Here is a 15,991-nt window from a genome sequence, read left to right on the forward strand (position 1 = left end):
CTTTTCCACCATAGGCCCCAAAGTGCTCCAAACGGCCACTTGTAGATACTACAGAAAGAGTTTTTCACAACTGCTCAATGAAACGTAAGGTACAATTCTCTGAGATGAATGTATACATGACTAAGAAGTTTTTCAGAATGCTTCTGTCTAGTTTTTATGAGAAGATATTTGCTTTTTCACCATAGGCCACAAAGCGCTCCAAATGTGCACTTGAAGATTCTCCAAAAAGTCATTCAAAGCTGCTCAACCAAAAGAAATGCTCCACTCTGTGAGATGAATGCACCCATCACAAAGAAGTTTCTCAGAATGCTTCTTCTTTTATTATTATTATTATTATTATTATTATACTTTAAGCTCTATGGTACATGTGCGCAACGTGCAGGTAAGTTACATATGTATACATGTGCCGTGCTGGCGCGCTGCACCCCCCAACTCGTCATCTAGCATTAGGTATATCTCCCAATGCTATCCCACACCCCTCCCCCCAGCCCACAACAGTCCCCGAAGTGTGATGTTCCCCTTCCTGTGTCCATGTGTTCTTATTGTTCAATTCTCACCTATGAGTGAGAAAACGTGGTGTTTGGTTTTTTGTTCTTGCGATAGTTTACTCTTCTGTCTAGTTATTATATGAAGATATTACCTTTTCCACCATTGGCATCAAGGCGCCCCAAATGTCTACTTGCAGATTATATGAAAAAAATGTTTCAAAACTGCTCAATAAAAATTAAGGTTCAACTCCAACTCTGTGAGATGAAAGCACACATTTCAAAGAAGTTTGTCAGAATGCTTCTGTCTAGTATTTATGTAAATATATTTCCTTTTCCAACACGGGTATCAAAGCACTCCAAATCTCCACTTGTAGATTCTACAAAAAGAGGGTTTGAAAACTGCTCAATGAAAACTAAGGTTCAACTCTGTGAGATGAATGTACACATCACAAAGAAGTTTGTCAGAATTCTTCTGCCTAGTTTTGATGTGAGGATATTTCATTTTCCACCACAGACCTCAAAGTGCTCCAAAACTCCACACGCAGATTCTACAAAAAGAGTGTTTGTGGGCTGCTCAATCCAAAGGAAGGTTGAACTTTGTGAGAAGAATGCACATATAACAAAGAAGATTGTCGGAATGCTTCTGTCTAATTTTTTTGTGAAGATATTTCCATTTCCACAATAGGCCTCAAAGCACTCCAAATGACCACTGGAAGATTCAACAAAAAGAGTGTTTCAAAACAGCTCAATGAAAAGTAAGGTTCAACTCTGTGAGATGAATGCACACATCACAAAGAAGTGTGTCAGAATGCTTCTGTCTAGTTATTATATGAAGATACTTCCTTTTCCACCATAGGCCTAAATGCGCTCCAAATATCCACTTTCAGATTCTACAAAAATAGTGTTTCAAGTCTGCTCAATCAAAAGAAAGGTTGAACTCCGTGAGATGAATGCACCCATCACAAAGAACTTTGTCAGAATGCTTCTGGGTGGTTTTTAGGTGAAGATATTTCCTTTGAAACCATAGGCTTCAAAGCGTTCCAAATGTCCACTTGCAGATTCTACAAAAAGAATGTTTCAAACTGCTCAATAAAAAGAAATGTTCAGCTCTGTGCAATGAATGCACACATCCCAAAGAAGTTTGTGAGAATGCTTCTGTCTATTTTTTGTGTGAAGAAATTTTCTTTTCCGACATAGGCCTCAAAGTCCTCCAAACGTCCACTTGTAGATTCTACAAAAATAGGGTTTCAAAACTGTTCAATGAAAGGAAGGTTCTACTCGGTGAGATGAATGCACACATTACAAAGGAGTTTGATGGAATGTTTCGGGATACTTTTTAAGTGAAGATATTCCCTTTTCCCCCATAGGCCTCTGTCTAATTATTATGTGAAGATAGTTCCTTTTCCACCATAGGCTCAAATGTGCACCAAATGTCCACTTGCAGATTCTACAAAAAGAGTTTTTCAAAGCTGCTCAATCAAAAGAAAGGTTCACCCCTGTGAGACGAATGCACACATCACAAAGAAGTTCGTCAGAATGCTTCTGGCTGGTTTTTATGTGAAGATATTTTTTATCCCACCATGGGCCTCAAAGTGCTCCAAGTGTCCACTTGCAGATTCTACAAAAAGAGTGTTTCAAAGCTTCTCCATCAAAAGAAAGGTTCAACTACGTGAGATGAGTGCACCCATCACAAAGAAGATTCTCAGAATGCTTTTGTCTAGTTATTATATGAAGATGTTTCGTTATACGCCACAGGCCTCAAGGCGCTCCAAATGTCTACCTGCAGATTCTATAAAAAGAGGATTTCAAAACTGCTCAATGACAACCAAGGTTCTACTCTGTGAGATGAATGCACAGAATACAAAGAAGTTTGTGAGAATGATTTGTCTGGTTTTAATGTGAAGATATCTCCTTTTCCACTACAGGCCTCCAAGAGCTCCAAATGTCCACTTGCAGATTCTACAAAAAGAGTGTTTCAAAACTGCTCAATGAAAACTAAGGTTCAACTCTGTGAGATGAATGCACACATCACAAAGAAGTTTGACGGAATCGTTCAATCTCGATTTATGTGAAGATATTACCTTTTCCACCATAGGCCTCAAAGCACTCCAAATGTCCACTTGCAGATTCTACAAAAACGGTGTTTCAGAGCTGCTCAAGCAAAGGAAAGGTTCAACTCTGTGAGATGAATGCACAAGTCACAAAGATGTTTGTGAGCATGCTTCAGTATATTTTTAATGTGAAAATATTTCCTTTTCCACCACTGGCATCAAAGTGCTCCAAATGTACACTTGCAGATACTACAAAAGGAGTGTTTCAAAACTGCACAATGAAAAGTATCATTCAACTCTGTGAGGTGAATGCACACATCACAAAGAAGTGTGTTAGAATACTTCCCTCTAATTTTATGTGAAGGTATTTCTTTTTCCACCATAGGCCTCAAAGCGCTCCAAATGTCCACTTGCAGATTCTACAAAGAAAGTGCTTCAAGGCTGCTCAATGAAAAGTAAGGTTCAACTCTGTGAGATGAATTCACAAATCATGAAGAAGTTTGTCAGAATTCTTCTGACTAGTTTTTATATGAAGATATTCCCTTTTCCACAATAGGCTTTAAAACGCTCCAAATGTCCTCTCGCAGATTCTACAAAAAGCGTGTTTCAAAGCTGCTCAATCAAAAGAAATGTTCAACTCTGTGAGATGAATGCACCCGTCACAGAGAAGTTTGTGAGAGTCCTTCTGTCTAGTTTCTATTTGAAGATATTTCCTTTCCCACCATAGGACTAAAGGTGCTCCAAATGTTCACTTGCAGATTCTACAAAAAGAGTTTTTTAAAACTGCTCATTGAAAACTAAAGTTCTACTCTGTGAGATGAATGCAGACATCCAAAGTAGTTTGTCAGAATGCTTCTGTCTAGATTTTATGTGAAGGTATTTCCTTTTCCACCATTGGTCTCAAAGCGCTCGAAATGTCCACTTGCAGATTCTACAAAAGAGTGTTTAAAAGTTGCTTAATCAAAAGAAAGTTTCAACTCTGTGAGATGAATGCACACTTCACCAAGAAGGAGTTTGTCAGAATGCTTCTGTCTAGTTTTTATGTGAAGATATTTCCATTGACACAATAGGACTCAAAGCACTCCAAATGTCCACTGGCAGATTCTACATAAAGAGTGTTACAAAACTGCTCAATGAAAAGTAAGGTTCAATTCTGTGAGATAATTGCACACATCACAAAGAAGTTTGTCAGAATGCTTCTGTCTGGTTTTTATGTGAACATATTTACTTTTCCACCATAGGTCTCAAAGTGCCACAAATGTCCACTCGCAGATTCTACAAAAAGAGTGTTTCAAAGCTGCTCAATGAAAAGTAAGGTTCAACTCTGTGAGATGAATGCACACACGACAAAGGAATTTGTCAGAATCCTTCTGTCTCGTTATTATGTTAAGGTAATTCCTTTTCCACCATAGACCTAAGAGTGCTCCAAATGTCCACTTGTAGATTCTACAGAGAGTTTCAAAACTGCTCAATGAAAAGTAAGGTTCAACTCTGTGAGATGAATGCACACATCACAAAGAAGTTTGTCAGAATGCTTCTGTATATTTTTCATGGGAAGATAATTCCTTTTCCACCATAGGACACAAAGCACTCCAAATGTCCACTTTCAAATTCTACAAAAAGAGTGTTTCAAAGCTGCTCAATCAAAAGAAATGTCCAACCCTGTGAGATGAATGCACACATCACAAAATGTTTGTCAGAATGCTTCTGTCTGGTTTTTATGTGAAGATATTTCCTTTTCCACCATAGGCCCCAAAGTGCTCCAAACGGCCACTTGTAGATACTACAGAAAGAGTTTTTCAAAACTGCTCAATGAAACGTAAGGTACAATTCTCTGAGATGAATGTATACATGACTAAGAAGTTTTTCAGAATGCTTCTGTCTAGTTTTTATGAGAAGATATTTGCTTTTTCACCATAGGCCACAAAGCGCTCCAAATGTGCACTTGAAGATTCTCCAAAAAGTCATTCAAAGCTGCTCAACCAAAAGAAATGCTCCACTCTGTGAGATGAATGCACCCATCACAAAGAAGTTTCTCAGAATGCTTCTTCTTTTATTATTATTATTATTATTATTATTATTATTATTTTACTTTAGGCTCTATGGTACCTGTGCGCAACGTGCAGGTAAGTTACATACGTATACATGTGCCGTACTGGTGCGCTGCACCCCCCAACTCGTCATCTAGCATTAGGTATATCTCCCAATGCTATCCCACCGCCCTCCCCCCAGCCCACAACGGTCCCCGAAGTGTGATGTTCCCCTTCCTGTGTCCATGTGTTCTCATTGTTCAATTCTCACCTATGAGTGAGAAAACGTGGTGTTTGGTTTTTTGTTCTTGCGATAGTTTACTCTTCTGTCTAGTTATTATATGAAGATATTACCTTTTCCACCATTGGCATCAAGGCGCCCCAAATGTCTACTTGCAGATTATATGAAAAAAATGTTTCAAAACTGCTCAATAAAAATTAAGGTTCAACTCCAACTCTGTGAGATGAAAGCACACATTTCAAAGAAGTTTGTCAGAATGCTTCTGTCTAGTATTTATGTAAATATATTTCCTTTTCCAACACGGGTATCAAAGCACTCCAAATCTCCACTTGTAGATTCTACAAAAAGAGGGTTTGAAAACTGCTCAATGAAAACTAAGGTTCAACTCTGTGAGATGAATGTACACATCACAAAGAAGTTTGTCAGAATTCTTCTGCCTAGTTTTTATGTGAGGATATTTCATTTTCCACCACAGACCTCAAAGTGCTCCAAAACTCCACACGCAGATTCTACAAAAAGAGTGTTTGTGGGCTGCTCAATCCAAAGGAAGGTTGAACTTTGTGAGAAGAATGCACATATAACAAAGAAGATTGTCGGAATGCTTCTGTCTAATTTTTTTGTGAAGATATTTCCATTTCCACAATAGGCCTCAAAGCACTCCAAATGACCACTGGAAGATTCAACAAAAAGAGTGTTTCAAAACAGCTCAATGAAAAGTAAGGTTCAACTCTGTGAGATGAATGCACACATCACAAAGAAGTGTGTCAGAATGCTTCTGTCTAGTTATTATTTGAAGATACTTCCTTTTCCACCATAGGCCTAAATGCGCTCCAAATATCCACTTTCAGATTCTACAAAAATAGTGTTTCAAGTCTGCTCAATCAAAAGAAAGGTTCAACTCCGTGAGATGAATGCACACATCACAAAGAAATTTGTCAGAATGCTTCTGGGTGGTTTTTAGGTGAAGATATTTCCTTTGAAACCATAGGCTTCAAAGCGTTCCAAATGTCCACTTGCAGATTCTACAAAAAGAGTGTTTCAAACTGCTCAATACAAAGAAAGGTTCAGCTCTGTGCAATGAATGCACACATCCCAAAGAAGTTTGTCAGAATGCTTCTGTCTATTTTTTGTGTGAAGAAATTTTCTTTTCCAACATAGGCCTCAAAGTCCTCCAAACGTCCACTTGTAGATTCTACAAAAGTAGGGTTTCAAAACTGTTCAATGAAAGGAAGGTTCTACTCGGTGAGATGAATGCACACATTACAAAGGAGTTTGATGGAATGTTTCCGTATACTTTTTAAGTGAAGATATTCCCTTTTCCCCCATAGGCCTCTGTCTAATTATTATGTGAAGATAGTTCCTTTTCCACCATAGGCTCAAATGTGCACCAAATGTCCACTTGCAGATTCTACAAAAAGAGTTTTTCAAAGCTGCTCAATCAAAAGAAAGGTTCAACCCTGTGAGACGAATGCACACATCACAAAGAAGTTCGTCAGAATGCTTCTGGCTGGTTTTTATGTGAAGATATTTTTTATCCCACCATGGGCCACAAAGCGCTCCAAGTGTCCACTTGCAGATTCTACAAAAAGGGTGTTTCAAAGCTTCTCCATCAAAAGAAAGGTTCAACTACGTGAGATGAGTGCACCCATCACAATGAAGTTTCTCAGAATGCTTTTGTCTAGTTATTATATGAAGATGTTTCGTTATACACCACAGGCCTCAAGGTGCTCCAAATGTCTACCTGCAGATTCTATAAAAAGGGGATTTCAAAACTGCTCAATGACAACCAAGGTTCAACTCTGTGAGATGAATGCACAGAATACAAAGAAGTTTGTGAGAATGATTTGTCTGGTTTTAATGTGAAGATATCTCCTTTTCCACTACAAGAGCTCCAAATGTCCACTTGCAGATTCTACAAAAAGAGTGTTTCAAAACTGCTCAATGAAAACTAAGGTTCAACTCTGTGAGATGAATGCACACATCACAAAGAAGTTTGACGGAATTCTTCAATCTCGATTTATGTGAAGATATTACCTTTTCCACCATAGGCCTCAAAGCACTCCAAATGTCCACTTGCAGATTCTACAAAAACGGTGTTTCAGAGCTGCTCAAGCAAAGGAAAGGTTCAACTCTGTGAGATGAATGCACAAGTCACAAAGATGTTTGTGAGCATGCTTCAGTATATTTTTAATGTGAAAATATTTCCTTTTCCACCATTGGCATCAAAGTGCTCCAAATGTACACTTGCAGATACTTCAAAAGGAGTGTTTCAAAACTGCACAATGAAAAGTATCATTCAACTCTGTGAGGTGAATGCACACATCACAAAGTAGTGTGTTAGAATACTTCCCTCTAATTTTATGTGAAGGTATTTCTTTTTCCACCATAGGCCTCAAAGCGCTCCAAATGTCCACTTGCAGATTCTACAAAGAAAGTGCTTCAAGGCTGCTCAATGAAAAGTAAGGTTCAACTCTGTGAGATGAATTCACAAATCATGAAGAAGTTTGTCAGAATTCTTCTGACTAGTTTTTATATGAAGATATGCCCTTTTCCACAATAGGCTTTAAAACGCTCCAAATGTCCTCTCGCAGATTCTACAAAAAGCGTGTTTCAAAGCTGCTCAATCAAAAGAAATGTTCAACTCTGTGAGATGAATGCACCCGTCACAGAGAAGTTTGTGAGAGTCCTTCTGTCTAGTTTCTATTTGAAGATATTTCCTTTCCCACCATAGGACTAAAGGTGCTCCAAATGTTCACTTGCAGATTCTACAAAAAGAGTTTTTTACAACTGCTCATTGAAAACTAAAGTTCTACTCTGTGAGATGAATGCAGACATCCAAAGTAGTTTGTCAGAATGCTTCTGTCTAGATTTTATGTGAAGGTATTTCCTTTTCCACCATTGGTCTCAAAGCGCTCGAAATGTCCACTTGCAGATTCTACAAAAGAGTGTTTAAAAGTTGCTTAATCAAAAGAAAGTTTCAACTCTGTGAGATGAATGCACACTTCACCAAGAAGAAGTTTGTCAGAATGCTTCTGTCTAGTTTTTATGTGAAGATATTTCCATTTACACAATAGGACTCAAAGCACTCCAAATGTCCACTGGCAGATTCTACATAAAGAGTGTTACAAAACTGCTCAATGAAAAGTAAGGTTCAATTCTGTGAGATAATTGCACACATCACAAAGAAGTTTGTCAGAATGCTTCTGTCTGGTTTTTATGTGAACATATTTACTTTTCCACCATAGGTCTCAAAGTGCCACAAATGTCCACTCGCAGATTCTACAAAAAGAGTGTTTCAAAGCTGCTCAATGAAAAGTAAGGTTCAACTCTGTGAGATGAATGCACACACGACAAAGGAATTTGTCAGAATCCTTCTGTCTCGTTATTATGTTAAGGTAATTCCTTTTCCACCATAGACCTAAGAGTGCTCCAAATGTCCACTTGTAGATTCTACAGAGAGTTTCAAAACTGCTCAATGAAAAGTAAGGTTCAACTCTGTGAGATGAATGCACACATCACAAAGAAGTTTGTCAGAATGCTTCTGTATATTTTTCATGGGAAGATAATTCCTTTTCCACCATAGGACACAAAACACTCCAAATGTCCACTTTCAAATCCTACAAAAAGAGTGTTTCAAAGCTGCTCAATCAAAAGAAATGTCCAACCCTGTGAGATGAATGCACACATCACAAAATGTTTGTCAGAATGCTTCTGTCTGGTTTTTATGTGAAGATATTTCCTTTTCCACCATAGGCCCCAAAGTGCTCCAAACGGCCACTTGTAGATACTACAGAAAGAGTTTTTCAAAACTGCTCAATGAAACGTAAGGTACAATTCTCTGAGATGAATGTATACATGACTAAGAAGTTTTTCAGAATGCTTCTGTCTAGTTTTTATGAGAAGATATTTGCTTTTTCACCATAGGCCACAAAGCGCTCCAAATGTGCACTTGAAGATTCTCCAAAAAGTCATTCAAAGCTGCTCAACCAAAAGAAATGCTCCACTCTGTGAGATGAATGCACCCATCACAAAGAAGTTTCTCAGAATGCTTCTTCTTTTATTATTATTATTATTATTATTATTATTATTATTATTTTACTTTAGGCTCTATGGTACCTGTGCGCAACGTGCAGGTAAGTTACATACGTATACATGTGCCGTACTGGTGCGCTGCACCCCCCAACTCGTCATCTAGCATTAGGTATATCTCCCAATGCTATCCCACCGCCCTCCCCCCAGCCCACAACGGTCCCCGAAGTGTGATGTTCCCCTTCCTGTGTCCATGTGTTCTCATTGTTCAATTCTCACCTATGAGTGAGAAAACGTGGTGTTTGGTTTTTTGTTCTTGCGATAGTTTACTCTTCTGTCTAGTTATTATATGAAGATATTACCTTTTCCACCATTGGCATCAAGGCGCCCCAAATGTCTACTTGCAGATTATATGAAAAAAATGTTTCAAAACTGCTCAATAAAAATTAAGGTTCAACTCCAACTCTGTGAGATGAAAGCACACATTTCAAAGAAGTTTGTCAGAATGCTTCTGTCTAGTATTTATGTAAATATATTTCCTTTTCCAACACGGGTATCAAAGCACTCCAAATCTCCACTTGTAGATTCTACAAAAAGAGGGTTTGAAAACTGCTCAATGAAAACTAAGGTTCAACTCTGTGAGATGAATGTACACATCACAAAGAAGTTTGTCAGAATTCTTCTGCCTAGTTTTGATGTGAGGATATTTCATTTTCCACCACAGACCTCAAAGTGCTCCAAAACTCCACACGCAGATTCTACAAAAAGAGTGTTTGTGGGCTGCTCAATCCAAAGGAAGGTTGAACTTTGTGAGAAGAATGCACATATAACAAAGAAGATTGTCGGAATGCTTCTGTCTAATTTTTTTGTGAAGATATTTCCATTTCCACAATAGGCCTCAAAGCACTCCAAATGACCACTGGAAGATTCAACAAAAAGAGTGTTTCAAAACAGCTCAATGAAAAGTAAGGTTCAACTCTGTGAGATGAATGCACACATCACAAAGAAGTGTGTCAGAATGCTTCTGTCTAGTTATTATTTGAAGATACTTCCTTTTCCACCATAGGCCTAAATGCGCTCCAAATATCCACTTTCAGATTCTACAAAAATAGTGTTTCAAGTCTGCTCAATCAAAAGAAAGGTTCAACTCCGTGAGATGAATGCACACATCACAAAGAAATTTGTCAGAATGCTTCTGGGTGGTTTTTAGGTGAAGATATTTCCTTTGAAACCATAGGCTTCAAAGCGTTCCAAATGTCCACTTGCAGATTCTACAAAAAGAGTGTTTCAAACTGCTCAATACAAAGAAAGGTTCAGCTCTGTGCAATGAATGCACACATCCCAAAGAAGTTTGTCAGAATGCTTCTGTCTATTTTTTGTGTGAAGAAATTTTCTTTTCCAACATAGGCCTCAAAGTCCTCCAAACGTCCACTTGTAGATTCTACAAAAGTAGGGTTTCAAAACTGTTCAATGAAAGGAAGGTTCTACTCGGTGAGATGAATGCACACATTACAAAGGAGTTTGATGGAATGTTTCCGTATACTTTTTAAGTGAAGATATTCCCTTTTCCCCCATAGGCCTCTGTCTAATTATTATGGGAAGATAGTTCCTTTTCCACCATAGGCTCAAATGTGCACCAAATGTCCACTTGCAGATTCTACAAAAAGAGTTTTTCAAAGCTGCTCAATCAAAAGAAAGGTTCAACCCTGTGAGACGAATGCACACATCACAAAGAAGTTCGTCAGAATGCTTCTGGCTGGTTTTTATGTGAAGATATTTTTTATCCCACCATGGGCCACAAAGCGCTCCAAGTGTCCACTTGCAGATTCTACAAAAAGGGTGTTTCAAAGCTTCTCCATCAAAAGAAAGGTTCAACTACGTGAGATGAGTGCACCCATCACAATGAAGTTTCTCAGAATGCTTTTGTCTAGTTATTATATGAAGATGTTTCGTTATACACCACAGGCCTCAAGGTGCTCCAAATGTCTACCTGCAGATTCTATAAAAAGAGGATTTCAAAACTGCTCAATGACAACCAAGGTTCAACTCTGTGAGATGAATGCACAGAATACAAAGAAGTTTGTGAGAATGATTTGTCTGGTTTTAATGTGAAGATATCTCCTTTTCCACTACAAGAGCTCCAAATGTCCACTTGCAGATTCTACAAAAAGAGTGTTTCAAAACTGCTCAATGAAAACTAAGGTTCAACTCTGTGAGATGAATGCACACATCACAAAGAAGTTTGACGGAATTCTTCAATCTCGATTTATGTGAAGATATTACCTTTTCCACCATAGGCCTCAAAGCACTCCAAATGTCCACTTGCAGATTCTACAAAAACGGTGTTTCAGAGCTGCTCAAGCAAAGGAAAGGTTCAACTCTGTGAGATGAATGCACAAGTCACAAAGATGTTTGTGAGCATGCTTCAGTATATTTTTAATGTGAAAATATTTCCTTTTCCACCATTGGCATCAAAGTGCTCCAAATGTACACTTGCAGATACTACAAAAGGAGTGTTTCAAAACTGCACAATGAAAAGTATCATTCAACTCTGTGAGGTGAATGCACACATCACAAAGAAGTGTGTTAGAATACTTCCCTCTAATTTTATGTGAAGGTATTTCTTTTTCCACCATAGGCCTCAAAGCGCTCCAAATGTCCACTTGCAGATTCTACAAAGAAAGTGCTTCAAGGCTGCTCAATGAAAAGTAAGGTTCAACTCTGTGAGATGAATTCACAAATCATGAAGAAGTTTGTCAGAATTCTTCTGACTAGTTTTTATATGAAGATATGCCCTTTTCCACAATAGGCTTTAAAACGCTCCAAATGTCCTCTCGCAGATTCTACAAAAAGCGTGTTTCAAAGCTGCTCAATCAAAAGAAATGTTCAACTCTGTGAGATGAATGCACCCGTCACAGAGAAGTTTGTGAGAGTCCTTCTGTCTAGTTTCTATTTGAAGATATTTCCTTTCCCACCATAGGACTAAAGGTGCTCCAAATGTTCACTTGCAGATTCTACAAAAAGAGTTTTTTACGACTGCTCATTGAAAACTAAAGTTCTACTCTGTGAGATGAATGCAGACATCCAAAGTAGTTTGTCAGAATGCTTCTGTCTAGATTTTATGTGAAGGTATTTCCTTTTCCACCATTGGTCTCAAAGCGCTCGAAATGTCCACTTGCAGATTCTACAAAAGAGTGTTTAAAAGTTGCTTAATCAAAAGAAAGTTTCAACTCTGTGAGATGAATGCACACTTCACCAAGAAGAAGTTTGTCAGAATGCTTCTGTCTAGTTTTTATGTGAAGATATTTCCATTTACACAATAGGACTCAAAGCACTCCAAATGTCCACTGGCAGATTCTACATAAAGAGTGTTACAAAACTGCTCAATGAAAAGTAAGGTTCAATTCTGTGAGATAATTGCACACATCACAAAGAAGTTTGTCAGAATGCTTCTGTCTGGTTTTTATGTGAACATATTTACTTTTCCACCATAGGTCTCAAAGTGCCACAAATGTCCACTCGCAGATTCTACAAAAAGAGTGTTTCAAAGCTGCTCAATGAAAAGTAAGGTTCAACTCTGTGAGATGAATGCACACACGACAAAGGAATTTGTCAGAATCCTTCTGTCTCGTTATTATGTTAAGGTAATTCCTTTTCCACCATAGACCTAAGAGTGCTCCAAATGTCCACTTGTAGATTCTACAGAGAGTTTCAAAACTGCTCAATGAAAAGTAAGGTTCAACTCTGTGAGATGAATGCACACATCACAAAGAAGTTTGTCAGAATGCTTCTGTATATTTTTCATGGGAAGATAATTCCTTTTCCACCATAGGACACAAAACACTCCAAATGTCCATTTTCAAATCCTACAAAAAGAGTGTTTCAAAGCTGCTCAATCAAAAGAAATGTCCAACCCTGTGAGATGAATGCACACATCACAAAATGTTTGTCAGAATGCTTCTGTCTGGTTTTTATGTGAAGATATTTCCTTTTCCACCATAGGCCCCAAAGTGCTCCAAACGGCCACTTGTAGATACTACAGAAAGAGTTTTTCAAAACTGCTCAATGAAACGTAAGGTACAATTCTCTGAGATGAATGTATACATGACTAAGAAGTTTTTCAGAATGCTTCTGTCTAGTTTTTATGAGAAGATATTTGCTTTTTCACCATAGGCCACAAAGCGCTCCAAATGTGCACTTGAAGATTCTCCAAAAAGTCATTCAAAGCTGCTCAACCAAAAGAAATGCTCCACTCTGTGAGATGAATGCACCCATCACAAAGAAGTTTCTCAGAATGCTTCTTCTTTTATTATTATTATTATTATTATACTTTAGGCTCTATGGTACATGTGCGCAACGTGCAGGTAAGTTACATATGTATACATGTGCCGTGCTGGCGCGCTGCACCCCCCAACTCGTCATCTAGCATTAGGTATATCTCCCAATGCTATCCCACCCCCCTCCCCCCAGCCCACAACAGTCCCCGAAGTGTGATGTTCCCCTTCCTGTGTCCATGTGTTCTCATTGTTCAATTCTCACCTATGAGTGAGAAAACGTGGTGTTTGGTTTTTTGTTCTTGCGATAGTTTACTCTTCTGTCTAGTTATTATATGAAGATATTACCTTTTCCACCATTGGCATCAAGGCGCCCCAAATGTCTACTTGCAGATTATATGAAAAAAATGTTTCAAAACTGCTCAATAAAAATTAAGGTTCAACTCCAACTCTGTGAGATGAAAGCACACATTTCAAAGAAGTTTGTCAGAATGCTTCTGTCTAGTATTTATGTAAATATATTTCCTTTTCCAACACGGGTATCAAAGCACTCCAAATCTCCACTTGTAGATTCTACAAAAAGAGGGTTTGAAAACTGCTCAATGAAAACTAAGGTTCAACTCTGTGAGATGAATGTACACATCACAAAGAAGTTTGTCAGAATTCTTCTGCCTAGTTTTGATGTGAGGATATTTCATTTTCCACCACAGACCTCAAAGTGCTCCAAAACTCCACACGCAGATTCTACAAAAAGAGTGTTTGTGGGCTGCTCAATCCAAAGGAAGGTTGAACTTTGTGAGAAGAATGCACATATAACAAAGAAGATTGTCGGAATGCTTCTGTCTAATTTTTTTGTGAAGATATTTCCATTTCCACAATAGGCCTCAAAGCACTCCAAATGACCACTGGAAGATTCAACAAAAAGAGTGTTTCAAAACAGCTCAATGAAAAGTAAGGTTCAACTCTGTGAGATGAATGCACACATCACAAAGAAGTGTGTCAGAATGCTTCTGTCTAGTTATTATATGAAGATACTTCCTTTTCCACCATAGGCCTAAATGCGCTCCAAATATCCACTTTCAGATTCTACAAAAAGAGTGTTTCAAGTCTGCTCAATCAAAAGAAAGGTTCAACTCCGTGAGATGAATGCACCCATCACAAAGAACTTTGTCAGAATGCTTCTGGGTGGTTTTTAGGTGAAGATATTTCCTTTGAAACCATAGGCTTCAAAGCGTTCCAAATGTCCACTTGCAGATTCTACAAAAAGAATGTTTCAAACTGCTCAATACAAAGAAAGGTTCAGCTCTGTGCAATGAATGCACACATCCCAAAGAAGTTTGTCAGAATGCTTCTGTCTATTTTTTGTGTGAAGAAATTTTCTTTTCCAACATAGGCCTCAAAGTCCTCCAAACGTCCACTTGTAGATTCTACAAAAGTAGGGTTTCAAAACTGTTCAATGAAAGGAAGGTTCTACTCGGTGAGATGAATGCACACATTACAAAGGAGTTTGATGGAATGTTTCCGTATACATTTTAAGTGAAGATATTCCCTTTTCCCCCATAGGCCTCTGTCTAATTATTATGGGAAGATAGTTCCTTTTCCACCATAGGCTCAAATGTGCACCAAATGTCCACTTGCAGATTCTACAAAAAGAGTTTTTCAAAGCTGCTCAATCAAAAGAAAGGTTCAACCCTGTGAGACGAATGCACACATCACAAAGAAGTTCGTCAGAATGCTTCTGGCTGGTTTTTATGTGAAGATATTTTTTATCCCACCATGGGCCACAAAGCGCTCCAAGTGTCCACTTGCAGATTCTACAAAAAGGGTGTTTCAAAGCTTCTCCATCAAAAGAAAGGTTCAACTACGTGAGATGAGTGCACCCATCACAATGAAGTTTCTCAGAATGCTTTTGTCTAGTTATTATATGAAGATGTTTCGTTATACACCACAGGCCTCAAGGTGCTCCAAATGTCTACCTGCAGATTCTATAAAAAGAGGATTTCAAAACTGCTCAATGACAACCAAGGTTCAACTCTGTGAGATGAATGCACAGAATACAAAGAAGTTTGTGAGAATGATTTGTCTGGTTTTAATGTGAAGATATCTCCTTTTCCACTACAAGAGCTCCAAATGTCCACTTGCAGATTCTACAAAAAGAGTGTTTCAAAACTGCTCAATGAAAACTAAGGTTCAACTCTGTGAGATGAATGCACACATCACAAAGAAGTTTGACGGAATTCTTCAATCTCGATTTATGTGAAGATATTACCTTTTCCACCATAGGCCTCAAAGCACTCCAAATGTCCACTTGCAGATTCTACAAAAACGGTGTTTCAGAGCTGCTCAAGCAAAGGAAAGGTTCAACTCTGTGAGATGAATGCACAAGTCACAAAGATGTTTGTGAGCATGCTTCAGTATATTTTTAATGTGAAAATATTTCCTTTTCCACCATTGGCATCAAAGTGCTCCAAATGTACACTTGCAGATACTACAAAAGGAGTGTTTCAAAACTGCACAATGAAAAGTATCATTCAACTCTGTGAGGTGAATGCACACATCACAAAGAAGTGTGTTAGAATACTTCCCTCTAATTTTATGTGAAGGTATTTCTTTTTCCACCATAGGCCTCAAAGCGCTCCAAATGTCCACTTGCAGATTCTACAAAGAAAGTGCTTCAAGGCTGCTCAATGAAAAGTAAGGTTCAACTCTGTGAGATGAATTCACAAATCATGAAGAAGTTTGTCAGAATTCTTCTGACTAGTTTTTATATGAAGATATGCCCTTTTCCACAATAGGCTTTAAAACGCTCCAAATGTCCTCTCGCAGATTCTACAAAAAGCGTGTTTCAAAGCTGCTCAATCAAAAGAAATGTTCAACT

The sequence above is a fragment of the Pongo pygmaeus genome, chromosome 16 (assembly GCF_028885625.2).
Source record: "Pongo pygmaeus isolate AG05252 chromosome 16, NHGRI_mPonPyg2-v2.0_pri, whole genome shotgun sequence".
Lineage (NCBI taxonomy): Eukaryota > Metazoa > Chordata > Mammalia > Primates > Hominidae > Pongo > Pongo pygmaeus.